A 7148-nucleotide genomic window follows, 5' to 3' on the forward strand; every position below is an offset into this window, starting at 1 on the left:
AATTTTCGAAACCCATAACCATTTAATCTGTCTAACTGAGATTTACAAGGTGACCATAGCTTGCTTCATACCAACAATCTCTGTGGGATCGACCTTACTCACGTAAGGTATTACTTGGATGACCCAGTACACTTGCTGGTTAAGTTGAACGGAGTTATGATCACACCAGGGATTATTAAGATCCCAATTCATCACATCATGATCTCTTTGGGGTATTTTTGATTTCATACAAATACAAAGAGACCAACTTTAAGGATCACAATTTCGTCCACCAAGTTTTTGGCGCCGTTGCTGGGGATTGTTCGAGTATGAACAACTGACGGTTCATCTTGTTGCTCAGATTAGGTAATTTTCTTTTCAAAAATCTTTTTCAAAATTTTTCTTTTCTTTTTAGTTTTTTTAAACTTTATTTTCGAAAAATATAATAAAAATCCAAAAATAATTAATAAAATCATAAAAATCAAAAATATTTTATGTTTTTTGTTTGAGTCTTGAGTCAATTTTTAAGTTTGGTGTCGATTGCATGCTTTAAAAAATTTTCTTGCATTTTTCGAAAAACTCCATGCATTCATAGTGTTCTTCATGATCTTCAAGTTGTTCTTGACAAGTCTTCTTGTTTGATCTTGATGATTTCTTGTTTTGTGTTGTTTGTTGTTTTTCATATGTATTTTTCGTTTGTTAGAGTCCATGCATTAAAGATTTCTAAGTTTGGTGTCTTGCATGTTTTCTTTGCATCAAAAATTTTTCAAAATTATGTTCTTGATGTTCATCATGATCTTCAAAGTGTTCTTGGTGTTCATCTTGACATTCATAGTGTTCTTGCATTCATCTTGTGTTTCGATCCAAAATTTTCATGTTTTGGGTCATTTTTGTGTTTTTCTCTCTCTTCATAAAAAATTCAAAAATTAAAAAAATATCTTTTCCTTTTTTATCTCCTAATTTTCGGAAATTTGAGTTGACTTAGTCAAAATATTTAAAAATTAGTTGTTTCTTACAAGTCAAGTCAAATTTTCAATTTTAAAAATCTTATCTTTTCAAAATCTTTTTCAAAAATCATATCTTTTTCATTTTTTTTCTAGTTTTCGAAAATTTCAAAAATCTTTTTCAAAATATTTTCAAAATCTTTTTCTTATCTTTATATCATATTTTCGAAAATTCACTAATAATTAATGTGATTGATTCAAAAATTTGAAGTTTGTTACTTTCTTGTTAAGAAATGTTCAATCTTTAAGTTCTAGAATCTTATCTTGTAGTTTCTTGTTAGTGAAGTAAGTAATTTTAAATTTAAAAAATTAAATCTTTTTATCTTTTATCTTATCTTTTTCAAAAATTTTATCGTTTTCAAAAATTTGATTTTAAAATATCTTATCTAACTTCTTATCTTCTTATCTTTTTCAAATTTGATTTTAATATCTTTTTCAATCAACTAACTAACTTTTTGCTTGTTTCCTATCTTTTTCAAAACCAACTAACTACCTATCCCTCTCTAGTTTTCGAAAATACTTCTCTCTTTTTCAAAAATTCTTTCTAATTGTTTTAAATTTTAATTTTAATTATATCTTATCTCTGATTTTCGAAAATCACTAACCACTTTTTCAAAATTATTTTCGAAATTCTCCATCTCTTTTCTTATTCTATTTAATTATTTAATTACTAACACTTCTCTTCACCTCTCTTCACCTAAATATCCGAACCCACTTTTCTTCATTCTTCACTCTTTCTTTTTCTACTAACATAAAGGAATCTCTATACTGTGACATAGAGGATTCCTCTTTCTTTTCTTGTTTTCTTCTCTTTCATATGAGTAGGAACAAGGATAAAGGCACTCTTGTTGAAATTGATCCAGAACCTGAAAGGACTCTGAAGAGAAAATTAAGAGAAGCTAAGTTACAACAATCTAAAGGTAACCTTTCAGAAATTTTCGAACAAGAGAAGGAGATGGCAGCCGAAAATAATAATAATGCAAGGAGAATGCTGGGTGACTTCACAAAGCCAACGTCCAAATTTGATGGAAGAAGCATCTCCATTCCTGCCATTGCAGCCAATAACTTTGAGCTGAAACCTCAGCTAGTTGCTTTAATGCAACAAAACTGCAAGTTTTATGGACTTCCATCTGAAGATCCTTATCAGTTTTTAACTGAGTTCTTGCAGATCTGTGAGACTGTAAAGACGAATGGAGTTGATCCTGAAGTCTACAGACTCATGCTTTTCCCTTTTCCTGTAAGAGACAGAGCTAGAATATGGTTGGATTCACAACCCAAGGATATCCTGGACTCCTGGGATAAGCTGGTCACTGCCTTCTTGGATAAATTCTTTCCTCCTCAAAAGCTGAGCAAGCTGAGAGTGGATGTTCAAACCTTCAAACAAAAAGATGGTGAATCCTTCTATGAAGCTTGGGAAAGATTCAAGCAGCTGACCAAAAGATGTCCATCTGACATGTTTTCAGAATGGACCATATTAGATATATTCTATTATGGTCTATCTGAATTTTTGAAAATGCCATTGGACCATTCTGCAGGTGGATCTATTCACCTAAAGAAAATGCCTGAAGAGGCTCAAGAACTCATTGACATGGTTGCAAACAACCAATTCATGTACACTACTGAGAGGAATTCTGTGAATAATGGGATACCTCATAAGAAAGGAGTTCTTGAAATTGATGCTCTGAATGCCATATTGGCTCAGAATAAAGTGTTAACTCAGCAAGTCAACATGATCTCTCAAAGTCTGAATGGATGGCAGAATGCATCCAACAGTACTAAAGAGGCAGCTTCTGAAAAAGCTTATGATCCTGAGAACCCTGCAATGGCAGAGGTTAATTACATGGGTGAACCTTATGGAAACACCTATAACTCATCATGGAGAAATCATCCAAATTTCCCATGGAAGGATCAACAAAAGCCTCAACAAGGCTTTAACAATGGTGGACGCAATAGGCTGAGCAATAACAAGCCTTTTCAATCATCTTCTCAGCAACAGACAGAGAATTCTGAACAAAGCACTTCTAATTTAGCCAATCTAGTCTTTGATCTGTCAAAAGCCACTTTCAGTTTCATGAGTGAAACAAGTTCCTCCATTAGAAATCTGGAGGCACAAGTGGGCCAGCTGAGTAAGAAAATCATTGAAACTCCTCCCAGTATTCTCCCAAGCAATACAGAAGAAAATCCAAAAGGAGAGTGCAAGGTCATTGATAAAATCAATATGGCCGAATGCACAAGGGAGGACGAGGACGAAAATCCTAGTGAGGAGGACCTCCTGGGACGTCCCTCAAGCAAGAAGGAGTTTCCTATTAAGGATCCACAGGAATCTAAAGCTCATATAGAGACCATAGAGATTCCATTAAATCTCCTTCTGCCATTCATGAGCTCTGAAGACTATTCTTCCTCTGAAGAGGATGAAGATGTGACTGGAGAGCAAGTTGCTCAATATTTAGGAGCTATCATGAAGATGAATGCCAAGTTGTTTGGTAATGAGACTTGGGAAAGTGAACCTCCCTTGCTCATTAATGAACTAGATACCTGGATTCAGCAAACTCTACCTCAAAAGAAACAAGGTCCTGACAAGTTCTTAATACCTTGTACCATAGGCACCATGACCTTTGAAAAGGCTCTATGTGATCTGGGGTCAGGGATAAATCTTATGCCACTCTCTGTAATGGAGAAGCTAGGGATCATTGAGGTACAACCTGCCTTGTTCTCATTACAATTGGCAGACAAGTCATTGAGACAAGCTTATGGAATAGTGGAGGACGTGTTAGTAAAGGTTGAAGGCATTTACATCCCTGCTGATTTCATAATCTTAGACACTAGGAAGGAAGAGGATGAATGCATCATCCTTGGAAGACCTTTCCTAGCCACAGCAGGAGCTGTGATAGATGTCAACAAAGGTGAATTAGTCCTTCAATTGAATGGGGACTACCTTGTGTTTAAGGCACATGGCCATCCCTATGTGACAAAAGAGAGTAAGCATGAAGAGCTTTTCTCAGTTCAGAGTCAAGAAGAGCCCCCACAGTCAAACTCTAAGTTTGGTGTTGGGAGGCCACAACTAAACTCTAAGTTTGGTGTTAAGATCCCATATCCAAACTCTAAGTTTGGTGTTGGGACTATACAACATTGACCTGATCACCTTTGTGGCTCCATGAGAGCCACTGTCAAGCTATTGACATTAAAGAAGCATTTGTTGGGAGGCAACCCAATTTTATTTATCTAATTTTTATTTTATTTTATTTTATTGTATTTTGTATTTTATTAGGTATATGATCATGTGGAGTCACGAAAAAAAATCATAAAAATAAAAAAACATAAGCAAAAACAGCAGAAAAAAATTTGCACCCTAGAGGAAGCACAGGCTGGCGTTCAACGCTAGTAAGATGCATCTGGCTGGCGTTCAATGCCAGAACAGAGCATGAATCTGGCGCTGAACGCCAGAAACAAGCAACATTTTGGCGCAGAACGCCAGGAATTTGCCTAGAGGAAAAAGCTGGCACTGAACGCCAGTAACAAAGCATGAAACTGGCGTTCAACGCCAGAAACATGTTACATGTGGGCATTGAACGCTGGTGGACGAAATTGTGATCACTATTCTTTAAGTTGTACTTTTATGGAATTTGAAATTCGCACGAGTGGACACAACTCCGTTCAACTAACCAGCAAGTGTACTGGGTCGTCCAAGTAATAAACCTTACGTGAGTAAGGGTCGATCCCACAGAGATTGTTGGTATGAAGCAAGCTATGGTCACCTTGTAAATCTCAGTTAGGTAGATTAAATTGGTTTATGGGTTTTCGAAAATAGAAATAAGAAAATAAATAATAAAAGGGATAGAATACTCATGCAGATTCATTGGTGGGAATTTCAGATAAGCGAATGGAGATACTGTATGGCTCAAGGACGCCTGCTCTCCCACTGCTTCAACTCAATCCTTCTTACTCCTTTCCATGGCAAGCTGTGTATAGGGGTTCACCATCAGCGGTGGCTACTTTCAATCCTCTCGGGAAAATGATCCTATGCGGCTGTCACTCGCATGGCTAATCGTCTGGAGGCATCACCCATGGTTGATGGCTACATCCCATCCTCGCAGTGAAAACTACGCTCACGCGCTCTGTCACAGCACGGCTAATCACTGGTTGGTTCCTGTGCCTACTGGAATAGAACCCCTTGATTCTTTTGCGTCTGTCACTAACGCCCAGCACTTGCAAGTTTGAAGCACGTCACAGTCATTCATTAACGGAATCCTACTCGGAATACCACAGACAAGGTGAGACTTTCCGGATTTCCAGGATCCTACTCGGAATACCACAGACAAGGTGAGACTTTCCGGATCCTCATAAATGCCGCCATCTATCTAGCTTATACCACGAAGATTCTGTTGGGGAATCTAAGAGATACACATTCAAGCTCTGTTGCATGTAGAACGGAAGTGGTTGTCAATCACGTGCGTTCATAAGTGAGAATGATAATGAGGGTTACTTATTCATCACATTCATCATGTTCTTGGGTACGAATGAATATCTTGGAATAAGAATAAGAGAGATTTGAATAAAAGAAAATAGAATTGCATTAATACTTGAGGTACAGCAGAGCTCCACACCCTTAATCTATGGTGTGCAGAAACTCCACCGTTGAAAATACATAAGTAAAAGGTTCAGGCATGGCCGAATGGCCAGCCCCCATGTGGTCACAAGACCGAATGATCAAAGACTTCTAAAACAATAGTTAAATGTTCTATTTATAATAAACTAGCTCCTAGGGTTTACATGAGTAAGTAATTGATGCATAAATTCACTTCCGGGGCCCACTTGGTGTATGCTTGGGCTGAGCTTGATTAATCCACGAGCTGAGGCTTCTCTTGGAGTTGAACTCCGAGTTATGACGTGTTTTGGGCGTTCAACTCCGGATCATGACGTTTTTCTGGCGTTTAATTCCAGACAGCAGCATGTACTTGGCGTTCAACGCCAAGTTACGTCATCAATCTCCGAATAAAGTATGGACTATTATATATTTCTGGAAAGCTCTGAATGTCTACTTTCCAACGCCGTTGAGAGCGCGCCATTTGGAGTTCTGTAGCTCCAGAAAATCCATTTTGAGTGCAGGGAGGTCAGATTCCAACAGCATCAGCAGTCCTTTTGTCAGCCTTCTTCAGAGTTTTGCTCAAGTCCCTCAATTTCAACCAGAATTTACCTGAAATCACAGAAAAACACACAAACTCATAGTAAAGTCCAGAAATGTGAATTTAACATAAAAACTAATGAAAACATCCCTAAAAGTAGCTCAAACTTACTAAAAACTATATAAAAACACTGCCAAAAAACGTATAAATTATCCGCTCATCACAACACCAAACTTAAATTGTTGCTTGTCCCCAAGCAACTGAAAATCAAATAGGATAAAAGAAGAGAATATACTATAAATCTCAGAATATCAATGAATATTAATTTAATTAGATGAGCGGGACTTGTAGCTTTTTGCTTCTGAACAGTTTTGGCATCTCACTTTCTCTTTTGTAGTTTAGAGTGATTGGCGTCTCTAGGAACTTAGAATTTCGGATAGTGTTATTAACTCTCCTAGTTAAGCATGTTGATTCTTGAACACAGCTACTTATGAGTCTTGGCCGTGGCCCTAAGCACTTTGTTTTCCAGTATTACCACCGGATACACAAATGCCACAGACACATAACTGGGTGAACCTTTTCAGATTGTGACTTAGCTTTGCTAGAGTCCCCAGTTAGTGGTGTCCAGAGCTCTTAAGCACACTCTTTTGTCTTGGATCACGACTTTAACCACTCAGTCTCAAGCTTTTCACTTGGACCTTCATGACACAAGCACATGGTTAGGGACAGCTTGATTTAGCCGCTTAGGCCTGGATTTAATTTCCTTGGGCCCTCCTATCCATTGATGCTCAAAGCCTTGGATCCTTTTTACCCTTGCCTTTTGGTTTTAAGGGCTATTTGGCTTTTTCTACTGCTTTTTCTTTTTCTTTCTTTTTTTTTTCGCAAGCTTCCTTTTTTCACTGCTTTCTCTTGCTTCAAGAATCAATTTCATGAATTTTTTAAATCATCAATAACATTTCTCTTTGTTCATCATTCTTTCAAGAGCCAACAATTTTAACACTCATAAACAACAATATCAAAAGACATATGCACTGTTCAATCA

At 37.2% G+C, this 7148-nt stretch overlaps 1 non-coding gene across 1 annotated transcript; it reads right to left on the bottom strand.

Annotated features, from left to right (window-relative positions):
- Positions 1 to 2334: 2334 nt before the first annotated feature.
- On the bottom strand, positions 2335 to 2438 carry LOC112718842 (small nucleolar RNA R71). The gene has a single exon (XR_003161169.1). It is a non-coding gene; the product is annotated as a small nucleolar RNA R71 (small nucleolar RNA).
- Between the last annotated feature and the right edge of the window lie 4710 nt (positions 2439 to 7148).

Source organism: Arachis hypogaea, chromosome 10 (genome assembly GCF_003086295.3).
Source record: "Arachis hypogaea cultivar Tifrunner chromosome 10, arahy.Tifrunner.gnm2.J5K5, whole genome shotgun sequence".
In the NCBI taxonomy this organism is placed as follows: Eukaryota; Viridiplantae; Streptophyta; class Magnoliopsida; order Fabales; family Fabaceae; genus Arachis; species Arachis hypogaea.